Below are 19911 nucleotides of genomic sequence, written 5' to 3' on the forward strand. Positions count from 1 at the left end.
ATCAAGAGGCAGCATCTGCACCAGGCAACTAGGAAGGTTCTTGAACTGAGTTTTCATCAGCAAAAAGGGAAGATGAGCCTGACCGAGTGGTTGTCTCAACAGTTTCCTGTTGAAGACAGTCTGTAACCTAAAGAAGTCAGATTTAACATCTTTTTAGTTTTCTGGCTCAATTGGTAAATAGTTATATTTTTATCATTGGTGGTTTTCTTCAAACATAACCATGGACTCAAAATACTTTTACAAAAAAAATGATTTTAAGGAAAATACTATATTTCAATCTGTATTATTGTGAGAGAAATCAGTGACCAAAAATGATGTTTCAAAATCCAACTTTGAACTGTGTTAGGCTGATACCCAGAAAAGCAACTTTTACTGTGGAAATATGTGAGTCTTGGTGAACTAGACCAAATAGATTTGCTATATTTCGGTGGAGTAGTTTTTTTTTTTTTTTTTTAAAGCATCTTGATGAGAGAGAGAGAGAGAGAGTGGGGGCTACTAACTAGTTCATTAACTGCAGTGATGGGTACCACTCATGAAGAATGTGTTCAGATCTGTGGTCTTTTCTTCATGGTACACAGATTTTATTTCAATGGCCATTACAAAGTAGTCTGAAGGACATGGGCCAGAAATTATTATTAATTTAGGCAAACTAGAGAAACATTGGCAGTAATTATTTTTGTAGGTATGTAGCTGTGTGATCCCAGGAAAGCCTTCATTGAAATTGGTCATTTGGGGATGGTGACTGCCCTCAGTATCCATCTATTTGAATAGGATGGAGAGGGTCTATAGGAATGAAGTTTTGGGTACTGGATCTTGGGGCCATAGAGGAAGGTGATGCTGAAATGATGACAATATTATGGGATGCATTCACAAGCCCAGTCTATAGATAAGCGTCAGCTTCTCCAGCTTTGACTGGACTACAGAGGAATGCGGAGCCATTTTGATACCAGGAAGGTTTTGTGAGCAATTGCAAGCAGGAATTTTGATATATAGAAATCTTTCAGCCAAATGCTGGCATACTGCAAATGAATTAGAGCTGTTCTTTTTTTGTAGCATTAATTAGTTCATATTCTTGCTCTATAGTCTTTGCCCATTTCACAGAGAAATGTTGGATCAAACTCTTGATGAGAAGTTATGCTAGGTTTGTCACATCCATGCTTTTAGTAGTGTTTTGGAAAGGAAATTTATTATTTATTCATTTATCATGTATTTTTAGCTGGATTCTAGAGTATAAATGAGGGACAATGAGAAATGAAGGCAAAGTGATAAGAGTAAATTATGATGGAACCTTAGGTGACATGCCAGTGAAAGTAGATTTTATTTGTAAGACATGGGGAATAATTGAAGGATTAAAAGAAGCACTGAGAGCAAAGGTGAAACAGTCTGAGAGCAAAGGTGAAACAGGTGAAACAGGTCTGTTAGCTTTATGCAGCCCTCATGTTATGCCTGGATTGTGTTTTAAAACATAACATCCAGCAAGAGTGATGCTGGGTTGACTACAAGCTGTTTGTACCTACTGTGTCACACCTGGTACACTACCCACACTTAGGTTTATTGCACAGCCCCATAGACATTAGTGTTTGCAAGTCTTGATCTAGAAGTGTGTCCTCAAACACTGTATAGAAACACTATCCCTCCCATAAGTATTACCAGGTCTGACCAACCTGTAAGTTCACATTCAGTCTCATTAACATGAATGCTAAATAACTATGGTTCTTCCAAACAGAGGGTTGATGGAGGGAGGCAGGTGGGGTCTGGCCCAGATGGGTGATAGGGATTAAAGGGCACTTGTTGTGATGAGCACTGGGTGTTGTATGTAAGTGATGAATCACTGATTTCTACTCCTGAAACCAATATTGCACTGTATGTTGACTAACTAGAATTTAAATAAAAATTTGACAAGAAAAAAAATTATTATGGTTCTTCCATATACATGACCACCCATTTTCAGCACCATTTATTTCTGAAAAATCTCCACGATGTCTCATATGTCCAAGAGGAAAAAAAAAAAAAGGCCACTCATGTTTGTTACCATGCTGCCAGCAAGTCACTTGGGGGTAGGGATTGCATTATAACCCCTGCACTTGATGCCTTTCTGGGAAACAGCTTTCCTGCTCTCCACTGGCCTCAAGGATGCCTACCACTGCTTGGCCCAGTGCTCTGCAGGCCTCACCAGATGTGGCCACTCCCATTCAGACCACTGGTGGGGTGGTTTCTTTTTCCATACTAATTTCAAATTTTTATTTAGATGCCAGAGCCTATAATCTCAGAGCTTTACTGGAAAATAGCAGCGTTAGCTCTGAATCTAATTTTTCTTCCATATGTGTTGCAAAACCCATCCTTAGAACTGTCTGGCAGCATGACCCCAAGGCACCACATTATTTATCATTTTTTTCTCTGATTTTCTCTAGGTTCTTCCAATCCCCAAATCCCGCATACTTCATATTTCCTTCTTCTGGTGAAAAAGTACAGAAGCTTTAATGCATTTCAACTTGTCCAAATGGGCCCTCAGTGTGGAAGATGACTTTAGTCTCTCAAACAGGTAAGGGAAATCACTTTTGAAGTAACAAGACACAGTACTAGAATAATATTACCTAAGGTAAGTAACAGACGGCATTTATTTTCATGTTTTTATAGTTTGAATGTGTAGCCATAATCACATTGATATAAATCTACCCACAAGCACAATCTTTGTAGAATCTCTGTTTTAAAGGTTGGGACTGTTCTTTACCTACTCTAGTAAATTCTACCTAAATACTCCTTTCCTGCTAGCTTTGGTTGACTGATACCACAATGGTCAAGCTAATTTCTACTCAACTCTTTGCATCTCTACTACGTGAGAGTCGAAGATCAGATGTCAGTCTTGCCTTCTGATGCCTTTTCCCATCTTCTCCAAACATGTCAAAACTCACTTCAGTACTTCTGTCTGTGAATCTTTCCTTGCTTAATTATATCTTGTTTTCATCACTGCTATTATATTAGTCCATCACTTTCTGAAAGGTTTTTTATGGAGAACTGTTTTCTTGAAAGATATTAATAAGTATTCTTTTGGAGGGGTAGGGAAAGAAATTTTTGGTCAGCTAAATTTGGATAATTCTGCTCACTCTATCCACCTTTTTCAGTTCACTTGAATGTATTAAATGTTCTAAGAAGTTTTTCAATAAAGAAACTAATTTTGTATCCAGTGTTATTAATATATGCTCCAAAATGTATGTTACATTTGTTACATATTACAGCTGTGTTAAACTGCAAATTTCTTAGTAAATAAATCTCCTCAATTTCTGTCATAACTCTCCTTAGTACCTGATTCAATACTGTGTATAATGTAACTAACCTTACATATTATAAACTAGACACCGTGTTAGGTCCTGCAAGTTCAAAGATGAATAATTTTTGTAAAGATTTATGGAATAACAAGTAGCTTTCAATGAATAGTATGTTGCTGACATTTAGTGTTTATTGAATTATGGTAGCCTTGGAGTTTGATTTTCAATTCTAACTGCGACAGTTTATGCTTTATTTCTCTGTCCCCATTTAAGAACCTCTTAATCTTTTTTCCCCTGTTGTTATTATGCAAAGACTTTTAAAGATATTTGAAAACCAAGGTAAAATTACCAAAATATTACACAGCAATTTATGATTTTGAATAAGTAAAATAAATTTACTTATTTTTTGGAATCTAATATTTTTTTAAGTGAGAAATAGAAAATTTCTAACAAGAGGAATCAAGGGATGGTGAAATATCCAAACAAGGCTTTAAAATAGCATTCCTAAAACTCTGATATCCCCAAAGCAGGAAGCAATAGGAGCTATAAATAATGGCAGGAAGAGGTGAATGAAATATTTTGTTTCATTGCTGGTTAGGATGTAGGAGTGCTATTGTGGTTATTGAGGGAGGTTGGGCTCAGTGGATGGTGTACATCAGTGCTATTTTTTTTTCTTTTTTTAAAGATTTTATTTATTTATTTGTCAGAGAGAGAGAAACAGAGAGTGAGGACAAGCAGGGATAGGGACAGAGGGAGAAGCAGACTCCCCGCTGAGCAGGGAGCCCGATGTGGGCCTCCATCCCAGGACCCTGGGATCATGACCTGAGCCGAAGGCAGCCGCTTAACCGACGGAGCCACCCAGGCGTCCCCACTTTTTTTTTTTTTTAAGATTTATTTATTTATTTTGAGAGTGGGTGGGAAGGGGTAGAAGGAGAGGATCTTTCAAGCAGAAAGAGCTGCTGAGCTGAGCACAGCTGAGCAGCTCTTGCTGCTGAGCACTGCTGAGCACAGAGCCCAAATGTTGGGCTCAGTCCCACAACCCATGATATCATGACCTGAGCCAAAACCAAGAGTTGGACACTCAACTGACTGAGCCACCTAGGTGCCCCATCAGTGCTAATTTTTAATACTCAGAAGATTAATAGCTTTTGGACCCAAGAGGTAGACAGAGTTCAAAGGGACCCCTTATTACTCAAGAATTTGCAGTAGTATTTGGAGTATTTAATCTGTTTGGAGCTAAAAGAATTATGGCCACAAAAGAAATAGCTCTTGGTTATTTTGTAATTCAATGAACACTTGTTGGATCTTTATTTGATGTCATCAGTGTGTTAGGCTCAGTAGTGGTGGTGGTGGTTGTGGTGGTCATTAAAAATAAACGATATATTCTGAAGAGAATATCATCTTTTGGAAGAGATGGAAAGCTTGATGATATATGGAAAGCTTCAAAATATGACATGATAGAGTATGTAAAAAATGTTACTACATGTGATTGAGGAAAACAACAGAATGTTCAAAAACATCTTGAGGAGTGAACTGGGTTTGCTCTAATTCATTTAGGAAGATGAAGAGCTCCTAGATAAAATGTTAAGACACACAAAAAACAAAAACAAAATAAATAGTTTGAGTAGGTGAAGGAAAACAAATATTAAGGTTAAAATCTTGGCAAGTGAATGCACATGTTATTTCACAGAGAAGAAGTTGAAGAAGAAACTACTTCTGGAGTCAGATAAGGGTCTTGTCAGCAGAACCTTCCCACATTCTATACAATGGCGGTGATCCTTGGCATTAGCTTTAGGGGAAAAAAACTGTGGTCTCCACGGCAAATCACAAGATATATTAAAATTCTTACAACCCACCAACTTCTACATGCTTCTAATACAGCAAGAAGAAAATGATACCACTGAGAAAAATATGTAGAATATGTTTTTTGTAAATTTTAATTCAAACAGAAATGGAACAGTTTAGGTTTACAGACAGAATTGAAAAAAAAAACTTCTTCTTGCTTTTGAAAGTCAGGAGTTTGGAACAGAAAGATGAACAAGGGAAGTGAAACACTGACTTCACAAATAATGCTGAAGAACATAATTTTTTTGACACCATTGCTTGTGATGAAAAACACATGGGTCTGTCAAGAGGAGGAAACACCTCGTTACAGCATGCGGGGCTGTCAAGATGATCTCAGGGTGAAGGAGAGAATTTAAACTAAAATTTGAGATGGATTTGGCATAATTGGAAAAGCAAAAGGAGGAAAGGTGCCAAGTATTTCTTAGGAAAAACTATGAGAAATTATTATCAGAGCCTCAGGTATCTATGCTCCAATTCCCCAAATAGAATCACTTACCAAAATAAGAAAAATATTTCAGAAGAATGCTACCACCTGGTTGTCCTCAAAGACTGTCCCTACTTAGAACTCTTGCTGTCTACCACGGTTTGAGTCCCACTGCTTATGGATGCTATCATGGGCCTCTCATGCCCTTTTTGGAAGGTCTCATTTAGACTTCTGCCCATGTCCTCGGGAACCATGATGAAGTTAGTTTCATTTCTTAGTCCTGGGTCTGTGTTGTTCCAGCATCTTCCTTTCTCAAACAGTTTAAGTTTTGCCAAGTCCAATGCTGGATTGTTCTTATATTTCTGAATCAAACATATTAAGTAGATATGTATTCTAATAAAAACTTTAGAGAGGTTCTTAACTACTAAGATCATACCTGTGATTTTGTGTCCTGTGTTAAAAACGTGAGTGTGATTAATTTAAAACTGAGACCACTAGATGTTTCTGTCTTTAAGGATAGTCCCTAATAATCTGCCAGTGGCTAATTACTGGGAACAGCGTAAAGAAGATGTTTTCTGGCCTTTTCTAGGTGGTGAGGAGGGGAGTCCTTTGATCTGTGAAGGAAAGAGTATAGGAGCTGGTGGTTGTGGTAGAGGAGGAATAGGGGAGGAGATAAGAAAGAGGAGGGACGGTTGTCTCCCTTTCTTTCTCCCACTCCCCATCCTAGAGTCAACCACATGCCTAATATTTAGATCTGCCCTTTGCCCACTACTACCCAAGCCAAACTCTCCTCTGGTCTGCCACTTAATCTCATTTCCACTCCAAATTGAAGTTTTCCAAAGAAACTATTAGTTTACTGAGATCAGATGTGTGTGTGTGTGTGTGTGTGTGTGTGTGTGTTTGTGTGTTAATAAAAGTTGGGAAAGATTTGTTAACTCTTCTGTGGATTAAAAAGATATTTGTGGCAATGTATTCTAACTCAGATACAAGGACAAAGCTAAATTGTATATTTGTATTATAATTGTTACTTAAGTCAAAAGGTATGTAGGAATAGTGAAGTAAAAAAATATTTCATTAACATTTTAAATAATTTTAAAAGCCAGAGTTTACTGAAGGGCCCAATATAATAAAATGGGAAGTACTTTAACCTTCTCGTATTTCTCCAATTAAAAGTAATTTGCAGATATTTAGAAAACAAAAGCTTTTAAAGATTAAATTCATGTCTTATCTATAAGAAATGGGTATGAAAGATGCCATGAAATTGTGTGTGTATGTGTTTTTATAATGTCTTGGGTTAGATTATGCTAATGGCAATATCTCCATTTATTCAATCTAATATTTGGTTTTGATATTTACTCTTCACTTGCTGAGACAGAGTGGCGCGGGTGAATCTGTTGATTGCTATGGAAATGTGAAATAATTTTCTTGTGGAGCTGAGACTTCTGATTTCTAGAAATCAAAGGTCTTAACTTTAAGTATTAACTTTGAAAAGGGGCACGGGAAAAGGGCTAGTCTTTACACCCAAGATTTATATACAAAATCAAATGCATCCATGAGCATATAGATCATTCAAAAAAGGTAAGTGAGGGGCACCTGGGTGGCTCAGTTGGTTGAGCGACTGTCTTCAGCTCAGGTCATGATCCTGGAGTCCCGGGATCGAGTCCCGCATCGGGCTCCTTGCTCAGTGGGGAGCCTGCTTCTCCCTCTGACCCTCTCCCCTCTCATGCTCTCTCTCACTCTCTCTCTCTCAAATAAATAAATAAAATCTTTAAAAAAAAAAAAAAGGTAAGTGAAACCTGATTGTCTAATCAGGAGAGACCATGTTATGAGAGATGTGGCAAAATAACACAGTTGTTCATTGTGTCGTGGTGCCATAGACACAGCCCAGAGATAAAAGGAAGTTTAAGACAGTGCTTCTCAAACTTTAATGGTCATATCAATCAGCTGGGGATCTTACTGAAATGCAAATTCTGCTTTAACAGAATTGAGTAGGCCTTCAATTCTGCATTTCTAAAAGCTTTCAGGGAATGCCTATGCCCTTGGTCTTCAGACCACACCTCATAATGTGGATGAGAAATTGGGGTAAGTTTCATGATTCCATTCTGTTTTTCTGTACCTCCCTTTTCTCCAACAGTGGGCCGACCTTCCCATCTACGCAAGTCGGAGTGAATTGTGGTACTAAAAGGGTAAGGTGAGGCACAGTTTCTGTAACACTTTGCTGGAGATAAGTCAACTAAAAAGAAGTTACATGTCCTTTACATATTAGCTTGCTAAGATCACTGCTGGGCCACAACAGAAATAATAAGATTATTGGTAACATATGTACTCCATGAGATTTTCTTGAGCTTTATGTTGTTTTGTTGATAGTTAAAGGTAGGAAAGTTGGAATTTTCTACCAAACTATGTATCTAGCACAAATATGTCACTTAGTAATTTGAAAATAAGGGAAATTATTACTTGGATTGAAAAAAATAAGATGCATAGAATATAAATAAATGATGCACCACCACTGTAATTAAGTGAATGCTTCCATTTCTTCTGGTAATTGGTTAGCTTATCATTTCTTACAAATCCATGTGCGACTTCCTCGATGGCAAGGACTGTACCTTGTGCCCTGTCTGTGCATTCTGGAGGGTGCTGGGCAGTTCAGGGCGTGCCAGGGCCCTCATCACATGCAGCCTTTTCTGCGCCTCACTCTGTATTCCACTGCTTTGTTTTGCAAACAAGATGCCTGAGTAGAAAGCCTGTCGTGTGAAAGCTGTAGTTCAGGGTGCACATGTGGTTCCAGTTTTCACTTCCTGAGGATCATTTGTTTTGAGGTGACTCTCGTTCTGTTTACTTTTACGGAGAGCCTTGTCTAGCATTTGAAAAGGATCTTGACAAGAGCTGTTGTATGATTCTCTGGAACAAATTATGTCACTTTTCAGATTGTAAACATCTGCCAAATTATTGTTAAAATTTGTGGATGAGTTGATTATACTCTTCTGTCTTGTGTATGTTTGAAACTCTGCATAAGCAAAATCTGAAAGAAATAGGGACTCAGACAAGGGAAAACACTATTTATCAGGTCAAGGTTGTGTAAGAATAGGGAGCCCAAAATGGACACAAAGACATGCATTTATGTATCTATTACATATGTATGTCCTTTGATAGAACTGTAAATTCAAAATTTTACAAAAAGATTTAGTTGATTAATTCTAGAGATTAAAAAGGGTCAACTCTTTAGAAGCTTATTACTATCTTGATCTACTCAACTAGGTTACAAAGGATCTAATGTAAGAAGATATTTTAAAAGGCTACAATGGGAGTGCCTGGGTGGCACAGTCGACTGGTTAAGCCTTGGACTCTTGGTTTTGGCTTAGGTCCTGATCTCAAGGTTGTGAGATTGAGCCCCGCATGGGGCTCCATACTCAGGGGGGAGTCTGCTGAAGTTTCTCTTTCCCTCTCCTTCTGCCCCCACCATTACCACCTCCACCCCCACACTCTCTTCCACTCTCTCTCTAAAATAGATAAATCAATCTTAAAAAAAAAACAAAGGCTATAGTGCCTAATGAAACTTCCCTGCTCATGATCAGGATAGAGAATAAAGCTTCAAGTTTGGTGGTTATATGGGTCCATTCGTTGTCTCATTAGTGCTCACTTACTGAACTTAATTTGTCATGTCAAATATTAGTTACTAAGAAACACTGTATGAGAATCTGGACTGATTAGTGCAAAACCAATACTACGGTTAGTGAAACAACTTGAAGTAAATCAGATCAGTCATTCATGCACTTGTTTGTTTGAGCAACAAACATGTAACTACGAGCATATTTTGTACAAGACATTATTCTAATAACTACAGGAGAAACAAGTTATATTAGGTTTATTTTTTCTCCAGTATCTTGCAGCTTAGTTAAGAAGATATATGTATTTAACTGTAACACAAAGAATCTGCAGTAAGTTCTACCAGAAAGGTATAAATGAAGGTCTAATGAAGTTAGCGGGTAGGTAGGCAGAGTACTTTTGTCTAAGAAGGTTGCCCTGTAGATGATGAGTTAATAAAAGAGTCTTCATGTTAAAAAAAACTTCTAGATAGGTCAGTGTGAGAAATGTTATTTTCTAACTTGAAAATATCCTAGCCCTTTAGGCTTTACTTATTTAGGTAGACATTTATAAACATAAACAGGTCAAAACTGTGATTTAACATTTTAGTACCAGGTTAGGTTATAACCTATTGAATATACAAATAATACAAATAAAGTTACAGACCAGATTGTAGTATGATTCAGATTTTGTAACAGTTCATGTGTATATTCATGTCCACCTATACGCGTCTATCTAGATTTGGAAAATTTGGGACAAGAAGTACACCAAACTCTAAGAGTCGTTAAGTCTAGGGGATAGAGTTGGGTGGGTGGAATAGGGAGAAAATTTTACTTCTAAGGTGAACTTTGGGAGAGTTTTGCTTTTTTTTTTTCTCTTTGGTACTTTTCAAATTAAGAAGTTATAATTTCAGTTCTCATATAGAAAGAATCTTTAAAAAGAATCAAGTCCATGTCTCTGTCTTTAGGTAAAATGATAAAATCATGTCTTGCCCATCCCACAGGTGAGGAGAGCTAGGCCTTTTCTTATTTTAGGTTTTAGATTTTTCCTTTTTATGTAAACAAAGCACTGCAGTGTGATTGCATATTGTGGCTTATATAACAATACTAGGAGGAAAATACACCACAATTAAAACTGTGTGAGAGACAGGAAAGGTTATGGGTGATCTATTTTCTTTTCCTTATATTCCAAATTTTCTGTACTATGATTTTTTGATGTTTTGATTAATATTAATTTAAAGAATAAAACAAAAAGTTATCTAAAATACATTGGCTTATGTAATGACATGCATGTGCATTTTAAGACCATTAAAGGATTAAATTTACAATGCGTTTTGAAACTGTCACAAGAATAAGATTACAATTAGATACGTCTTATTTCTAAAATATAAATCAGTGAGATAACATCATTTATAAGTGATACCATGTGTGAATCATTAACAAGTTAATAATGGCCAGCTTCAAGGATACTCTTGCTTTTCTAATAAATGTTGCATTCACATTAAAAACATAACACAAGAAAGGAGAATATTTCACAAACATCTGCTAAAAGTGTCAGGATGTTTGGTTATTTTTTCCCTAAAAGTCAATATTATAAGTAGTGTTGTAACATTTTAGATATCAAGATGTTTACTAGGAAGTGTTCATCATGCATTTTCCCCTCTTAGCTATGCGGCAGCTCCATATAACGGAAAGGCCATGGATGCTGCTTTTAGACCCAGGTCCACCACATGTGAACCGTGGGGAGCATCATTGTTGGGTGTCCCTTAAGCTCTCTCGCCATCAGTATCTTTGTTTGTTAAAAAAAAAAAAGGAAATAAGAGAAAAAAATTATTCTTTTCTTCCCTTGGTGGATATTATATCTGCTGTATTTTGTCTAAGAAACCGCATGCCTTCAGTTGGGTGGGTGGAAGTGGGTGGGGTTCTTAGAGTGAGGGGATGGTTGGGGGTCAGCAGGGCTGGTTTCATGGGCACGTGACCAGTGCAGTCGCACAGAGCTCCATGTTCAGCAGGGTCTCCCACTTGATTTCAGGTTCTATGGTCATCATTCTAAAATTCTTAGTTATTTTATCTTAATTTTGAGATTTATAAGTGAAGTTGGATATGACAATGGAGAAGGACTGGGGTCTCCCAGCTGACTCCCTGCCATCCCAAGGTGGCTCTTAGCTGCTGGCTCCTTTGCCCCCTGGACTGTGACTGGCCTCCCGGGTCCTCCTCCTTCAGCAGGGTCCTGGGCACAGGTGAGGAGAAGGTCTTGCCCATCCCATAGGTGAGGAGAGCTGGGCTTGGTGCATTGCACACGTGGGGGTGAGCCTTTTACCCACTCCCAATCCAGGTAACTAGTAAAATCCATATCTCTTGGGCTGGGGTGTTGAGCTTGTAAGAGGGAACATGCCTGGTTGAGTACTCCTGTCTGCAACTGGGACACCATGTGTGTGTTGGGGGCTGGTATGAGGGGATACCTGGCAGCTGATGAGCTGTCCACATGTAGATGTGTGCACATTCTATGTGATGGGTGAGGCCCTGGCTCTGTAAGCCACTGAGCTGACCAGATCATTCCTCAGCCCAGGGGAGCTAACATTGAATAGCAAGCAAGTAAGAAAGAAGGATAGAAGAGAGGGAAGAAAGGAAGGAAGGAAGGAAGGAAGGAAGGGGGAGGGAGGGAGGAAAGAAAGAAGGAGGGGGGAGAGGAAGGAAGGAAGGAAGGAAGGAAGGAAAAAACAGAAAAAAAAAGAAAAACAAAAACCCAGAGAGATTGACCATGAATGAAAGGTAGTCTTTCTATTTTAGTGTCTGTGATGACACTTTGTACCTGCTTTTTGAACCACGGACCTCACATTTTCATTTTGTGCCGGGCCCTGCAAATTATATAGTCTGTTCTGTGTGTCAAGGTGTGTATGAGGTTGCTGAAAAGATTGGATGAGGTAAGATACAGTAAGCATCTCACAAAGGGTCTGGTACATAGTAAGTCTTTGCTAAGTAGAAGGATTAGGAAGTAAATTGTGTGCCTTCAAAATATAAAAAGATTAGGAAGAAAATTCTGGAAGGGACAAATAATCCTACCAAAATCATGAGTGAGGAATCCTTCCATTTTGCTTTCCCTCCTCTTTCCCTATCTTTAGTATGGGTGACTATTTCTAGGGCACGGCTCGCTCCTTTGATAATAGAGATTTTGTTTTTGAGGACTCATTCCGCAGGTTTTTGGTATCACTATTTGGAAAGTGATTTGCAATGCAAGAGGCCATTTCTAGAGCCATGTGAGGAAGAATGATTGGCTGAACACATCATGTGTGGTCCCAGTCCATCCAGTCACCTGAGCAGTATTTTAATGTGGGTTAAAAGGTAGCCTGGAGGACGTTAGAGCTGGAAGGCCTTATAGAACCTTTACCTGAGCCCCTCCTCTCCCAAGCTGATTTGTTCTTGTTCTCTGTATGTGTGTCTGAACTTCAAAACGGAGCATTGCAAAAGCAGCATGGACCTGTTAAATGTTGTAGACTCTCAGCAAGAGAAAAAAATCATCGTAGCCTCTGGGACAGGAAAATGCCCTGTTTGTTTTTGTGTCTTAAGATTAGTAGTTTCTCAAAAAGGAGTTTACGTAGCTCACTGAGAAACATTTTCCAGAGAATTAAGTCTCTGTTTTATCTTATTTTTACCTTTGCCACTAACCCATGAGCAGTAAAACTCCAGAACCTTATAAAGTCTTATATGGCCAATAAAATAATTCATGAATGTAATATGTTTGGTCTGGGGAAATCTATTTTTATCCATTACATGGTACATGGAGTGCCCCGTACTTTCTTCCAAGTAACTTTTGGAGGCTATCTGGTGAAATAATTCACTATGACTAGCAGTTATTTTCTGGAGACTGCTATTGTTTTGACATGGAAAGCATTGAAAACATATGGTCTTTCATGTCTCTTGCCTTGTGCTTTCCTTAAAAATGTTTATATTTGCTTGTGGTAAAATGCATTAAGTTTCATAATCCTGAACAACCTTCTGGTACGCAGATTCACTTTCAAGCCGTGCAACTGGAGAAACAGAAGTTTTTACAAAAAGATGAGATTTTCTTCTGTAGCTGTGCATTTTATACAACACAGGTGCCAAATTTTATTTTATTTTTTTTTCTAATGTTCAAATTCCAAAGCAACTGCTAGGGTAAATTATCTCTGGGCCACCTTCTTGATAGCTAACATTCTTCCAGAATCAATGTAAGTTTGGCCAGAATTTGTCAGCCTGAAAGAGATGGCAAGGTCTGTGCTCGTTTAACCTCAGAATGTGGTTTCTACACTGTTCATTGACCCTTTGATTATGACAATAAATGTTTCCTGTGCATATGGTGGAATGAGATGGCTTGATTGAAAGCTTTTCCTTGATACAAGATGACTATAAAGAGTACATTTTCTTCATACACTATGATAAATTGACTGGGCATTATTGCTAATGCTATTTCATTTATGTCCAGAATCAGTAATCTATCTTTCTCCTTAGCATTTGCCATTTTTAAGTCAAGGAAGTAAGAGGTAGTTTTAGCTGTGCTCATTAGCAATGGAAATCCAAAGCAAAATTTGAAGACATCTAAATATACATATTTAGAAAGGAGATGGTTTTCAGGTTTGCTGAAATTAAATCTCAGTTAGAGATTGCATGCTAGTTGGTCAAGCTTTATATTTTGATTTATTTTGTTATATGCATTATAATGTAATGGACTGTATACCATCTTTTTAAGGCATATGCATACCTTTGCTTTCCTGACCTTTGTTTTCAGTTGATGGCAAGTTCAGTCTAAAATGTTTGTTGGGACTAAATTTGGAGTAGTTTTATCATACTGGTGATAGACTTTATACCAAACTAGAATTCCGAGGCCCATTATAAGATTGAAAAATACCTTAGCGTGTTCAGTATTGAAAGTCTGCAACTTTTCTTTTCAAAGCTCCTTTATAATATGTATATAATAAAATATTCTAGTTATGTTTTAATTTATCAATTTATTAGAATTGTGTCTCTTTTAAAGAACTTCAGCGTACCAAAGAAAAATTGGAAGAGACACTCCCTTGCCCCCAAGTTTATGGCAACACCAGTTAAAATATTAGAGTAATTATAATGCCCAAAAGCTCATTTTATAATGAATGTGGTTTTCCAAAGCATATAATTTTCCGGTACTTTGGGCCAATTTTCAAAGAAAAATTATTTAATCTTTATTTGAGGTATTAGTTAAAGGAAAAACAGCTTGACTCTAAGCACTTTGGAATTCATTCAAGACTCAAATTGTTAAAAGTGATTCAATCTGTTCACCGTCTTGGGTTTTTCAGAGATTACCCACCTGTAGTAAATTGAAAAACCAGGGAAAACTGTATTGTTAGAACATCTTCCAGTTGGCCCATTAAGTACTTTATGGAGATTTCTTGCCTGGAAAAGATGGGCATGACATGCACCATTTGTTCTATTTGCTTTGAGAAGATAATAATGGCAAAAAAAACAAAAAACAAAAAACCCCAAACCCTCCAATATTCTTAAAGGTGTACAGATATTCCCCTATGGACAGCACATGAATTTTCAAGATGAAGGCACTTTGAAAGGGATTTTGACTCTATGGAAGTTACATGAGCATTGGGATGGGAGAATCAGGCCAATCCTTATTAGTATGATTAAACCGTTCTTACACAGGCTCTACCTAGAATAGAAACAAGTCATCCAGAACCTGACTGAAGTGAGGTAATGAATATAATAAGCTACGGAAGCAAGAGAAGTCAGGGTGCTGCCAAGTGGTTGAGTTTGATTAGTATTAGAATGAGAAAGCTCTGATTTTGAAGGAAGTATTCAGTAGCATCAGTATTTTCAGACACTAAAAATTCTGACAAGTACTGTGTGACCCAAGCCAAGAGGCTGAGAGTGACTCTGTTCACCCAGTTTCATTGTGAGCATTTTATTCAAGGAAGAGCCCCTAGAACTTGTGAAAGGTACCTACCGTGAAGTTGTCAGAAATAGTATAACTCTGTCTGATAAATTCTTGATATTCCGAATATATTCACCATGATCTGTTTGGCATGCGTTGTGATCTCTCTAAGCGGTCCTTGCCCATCTCGAGCCAATGAAATGTTTTGTGTTTTGAATGTATTTCTGTTTTAGCAGTCAGATTCAGCCAGTGGAACAGATTTCTGAGTCTGATACTGAATGGTTTCAGTTTGGAGTTTTGCAGACTGGGAACATTTTTGTAGTGAAAGCCACAATGAAACAGAGCTTTGCCCTGTGAACGTATATTCAAAAATCAGTCAAACTTTGATTTAGGTCAAATATTTCAAAATAAATTCTTCAGCTTTAAAGTTATAAAAATTATTATAAAAATATTGTTGAGAAATATTTTTTTCTTACTACAAATCACCTTTTAATATATGACGATAAACAGAGCTCAGTCACAAAAGAACAATCAATGTATCTTTTGAAGAAAAACAGTTCTGATTATTTTATTTTGTTTTATTTAGACCTGTCCCGGCTGAATCCAGATAATATGTGAGGAAGCTAGAGACTGGGCCCCCTAACCCGTGCTGCCCTAATAAGGTTTGGTCAAAAACTATAACCAAGTGATTGAAACAGATTATATATCCTAATTTGAGGCACTTTTGAGTTTTGTTTTGTTGAAACTCTGCACCACTGCCTCTTGCTTGAATAAGGGAATTTGACAAACCCAGCCAAGTCCAGGTAGATGCTGGCCTCTGGTGAGGAACTAGTAGGAGGCTAAGGGTCTACCTGGACTGTGTGCAGGGAGAAGCTAAACGAGGTCCCTTGTGATTCTCTTGGCCAGTTAGAAATTCTTCAAAAACAAATCTTGTTTCTAGGAGGTGATCTCTAGGCTAACCTATTGAGAAGCCTTGGAAAATTGCCTTCACCCAATGGCTCCATTTTGTTAGTCATTCTGGAACCTAATACTGGGGGAAATTAGCAAAAATCAAGACTTTCTGTGAAGCAGATGAAAGAAGCTCTTTTACTCATCCCAAACATACAATTTAGAGACGTGTAAAAAAAAAAATGGAAGAATCACACAATATATATTGGAGAATCCATTTCTAGAGAGTGTCATAAATTGCCAGACCTGGAAAGTTCTCAGAACTAGAAGTCATTTAGTCAAACCCCTTCACCTCCTTTTCTTATACCTTAAGTAAACTGAGGACTGGGCTGATTCAGTGACATAATTGCCAAGGCTTATTTATGTAACAAGCTACAGAAGTAGGTGGCTACATGTTATACTAAAACTTAAATTCCAATTTTCCTGCCTAATAATCTAGAGGGTATTTCTTTCCTATAAAAAGACATGCCCATAACCAACCATTACTGTACGCCCTTGACACATGACATCTCCTGATTTCCTAAATTAACAAGTGAACGTTTATGCAACTTACCACATTTTAACAATATTTAACAGTATTTTCAACTTTTAATAAAGTTTTTCTTGCTAAGTAAATAATTTGTACTCTCACTGGAGTATAGGTAGACTGTTCTTCAGTTGCTTTAACTTGCTTCTATATGAAATGTTCATATTAATCCAAGACACTAAGTCACTGCTGAATTGAACATTCCAAACTTTCAGACAACCTTTCACTAGAGCCTACTTTCATTGGCTTCTCTGCTTCTGTTTCCAGCTCTAAGGTTAAATATATTGGGGAAGAGAAGCTGGAAATGGCTTGTTTGTTCACCTATCAAGAGAGACGTGTTGAGATAAGATGCTGACACTTAGCGGGGCCCACTTAGTAGCCAATTTTCTCTTCTGTCTGAGTATTACTGACTTTTGTGAGAGGTTAAAAATGCAAAGGTCAAATTTACTAATTCAGGAGTCTACTGTATCTCTAACCTAGGGTAAGATCTTTTGACAAAATCCTTTTAATTTCTGGCAGTACTACGCACAATCCACCATCTCCCCTATCTGTCACCCATCCTCTCTATCGAGTGATGTAACACGAGGTCAGTAGATACCACTGGAGATAAGTCTACCAGTCATAGACATGGAAACAGATTAATAAGAACAACAACAACAAAAAAAACCAGAGGCCACCTGGAAGTTAAGAGCAGGTGTGTTGTTTCCCTGAGAATTTTGGTCCCTAACTCTGCACCCAGTGACTGTCAGGCTATGCTGAATCCAGAATCAGCAAAAGGTTGGCTTCGTTGTCACTGCATTTCTGGTTGTTTGTTGGCAATATTCATATCACATGGTCTCTTTTTACAGTCTCTTTTCAATTGCTTGTTCTTTCTTCATCTCTTCCCCCATTTCAGTCAGTTGTTTCCTCCTATCTTTGCAGTATCTTGGACATGTGTCTTTTTTCCCATTGCCACTCCTACCACCAAACTCCAACCCTCTCTACCGCTTACTTGATTGATGAATTGGCCTCTAGTTGTTTTTTTCCACCTTGATTTTCCCTCTGCAGTTAATTTTATTTTCCTTTGGTAGACTAAGCTTCTTAAGACACAGGCCATTCATCCACTTAAATTCTCAAAAGATTTCAAAGCTTTGCCATTGGCTACCAAGTGAAGAAGAAATGCTTCCAGCTGATGTTCAATGTTTTCTTTTATGGTGGAGGTAAAAACAACTCAAATACCTATAGGCATCAGATATATGTGAAGCAAGGTTTAAGGAAAACTTGTCTTTATTACAAATGACAAGAAGGCAGCCTGGTCATAATAACAAACGGTAACTGACCTGTGCAGAGGCAATAGGAAGCGATAGGAACTGTGGCCATTGACGGAGTTTATTCCCTGTTCAGAGGTCTACCTCTCATCTCCACTGATATGTGGAAATGCAAGCCCAGCATTGCTGCCAGAACTTTAGATTTTTTCAAGAGAAGCTAAACATTTAGAATTTTATGTGCAACCTCCCATTTTAAAATACTGATAGCTTACTCAAACGAAACTCTCTCTCTCTCTCTTCAGGTAAAAAAGAAAACTAAGTACCGGCCAGGCCAAACAAGTCACCAGGTAGCTAAATTCAGCTCATGGTCTGAATGAGCTGTATGTAGTATACTTTTCCCCCTATATGGACTTTATGTTCCATGCCATAGCTTTTTTCCCATCATGACCTCCATGGTCTTGCTTCTTTGCCTTTGTCCTTGTAGTTCGTATCCCCAGGAAAGTCTTTTTTTTTTTTTTTTTTTTTTAAGATTTTATTGATTTGACAGAGAGAGACACAGCGAGAGAGGGAACACAAGCAGGGGGAGTGGGAGAGGGAGAAGGAGGCTTCCCGCCGAGCAGGGAGCCCGATGTGGGGCTCGATCCTAGGACCCTGGGATCATGACCTGAGCCGAAGGCAGATGCTTAACGACTGAGCCACCCAGGTGCCCCCCCAGCAAAGTCTTCTTAACATCCAAACTATTAAAATCTTACCTATCATGGAAGCCCACCTCAAATTCTATGTCCCCCAAGACCACCTCCTCCTCCTCTCAGCCAGGCACCTTACTTTCTTACAGACCTTGAATCCTCTCTTCTGTGGCCCATTCCTTACCTCTGCCTTGCACATTAGCTGTTTCTACTTGACTCTAAGATGCATGAGGTAAGACTGTCTCTAGAACCCCACAGTCTTTGCAAATAATACCTAACTATAGCTGAAGCTCGATGAATCTGATTTTGAATTTACCAAGAGATGGGGGAAAGAGTGTCTGTATTTGGAGATTTTTCTTTCAATTCAGAACTTTCAGTCCATCTGCTTCTTATCAAAAGAAAGTGGGTCCCTTCAGTCCTCTCCTTCCTCCCAGTGCCCAGATACCACATCCACAATGTCTGCAAAAACTCACTTTTGTGGCACAAAAGGTGGCCTGGAATCTGCCTACTTTAAGGAGGAGAAGCCTCACTGTATGGAAGATCATCTGGTAGATGGACAGTGGGTCCTGGCCAGGATGATGCTCCTATTCCTTTCTCAATAAAAAGACAACGGATTTGCTCATTCTTGTTCTCACCTAGCACTCTTTTAATTCCTCTATCAGGCACCAGATAGTAGCCCTCCATCTTCAGAATTAGTGTTCTGAACCTAAACTTTCTCTGCTCTTCCAACATTGAGTTCTGCACTGCTTTTACTGATCAGATAACAGGCAATCAGGCAGGCTGCCACAAAGCAAAGACACAACCACTGAGAACTTAGTCATGCATATTTAAAAGCACTCAGCCTGAGCACAGTTTTTATTGATGAATGATAAATGCTTTGGCATTCCTTACCACCATAGTGCAATTTAAAAATAAGCCTACCATAGTAGGTCCTTACCTTTCAGATGTAGAAAAGCCTGTGTAGAAAGCAGTACTTCTTTACAGTGCTGATGTGCTTACGAGTATCATCATTCTTGTGCTCTTGACTAAATTGGTTGGGGGTTTTCGTTATACTCTAAGAAACTCAAGCCAAGGACATGCCCTAAACTATATTGTAGTGAGCAGAGTTATAGTTTATATCTAGCATAATAAACATCAAGAAACTATTAAAAACAGGGAGTGTTAGAATAATCACTAAAAGATTCAAGGAAATCTAAAAGAAAAATGCCCATTTTCCAGCCTCCTTACACGTAATCATTAATTTGATTTCTTGTTTCCTTCTAGTATTTCTCCAAATTTGCAAATACGTTTTACCTAGTGTTAAGCATACCTGGTAAAACTTTTGCTGAACTGCTGTTTTGTTTTATGGTTAAATATTTCCTCACCAAAAAAAATGATCCTGGTATATTCCACTAGATTGTTGCATCTTTTAATGAAAAGTGATCTAGAGATATAATAGGAACTAAATATGTGTATTCTGAGGTATTTCGTTTTCTGAGAGATGAAGAAAAAT

At 38.1% G+C, this 19911-nt stretch overlaps 1 long non-coding RNA gene across 1 annotated transcript in view; it reads left to right on the forward strand.

Annotated features, from left to right (window-relative positions):
* The window catches only part of LOC144381636 (uncharacterized), a 126472-nt gene that overhangs the window by 54460 nt on the left and 52101 nt on the right, over window positions 1–19911 (forward strand). Inside the window, exon 2 of the long non-coding RNA XR_013447246.1 lies at window positions 2412–2542. This is a non-coding gene — a long non-coding RNA (uncharacterized LOC144381636). The remainder of the gene's footprint in view (window positions 1–2411; window positions 2543–19911) is intronic.

The sequence above is a fragment of the Halichoerus grypus genome, chromosome 4, assembly GCF_964656455.1.
Source record: "Halichoerus grypus chromosome 4, mHalGry1.hap1.1, whole genome shotgun sequence".
Classification (NCBI taxonomy): Eukaryota; Metazoa; Chordata; class Mammalia; order Carnivora; family Phocidae; genus Halichoerus; species Halichoerus grypus.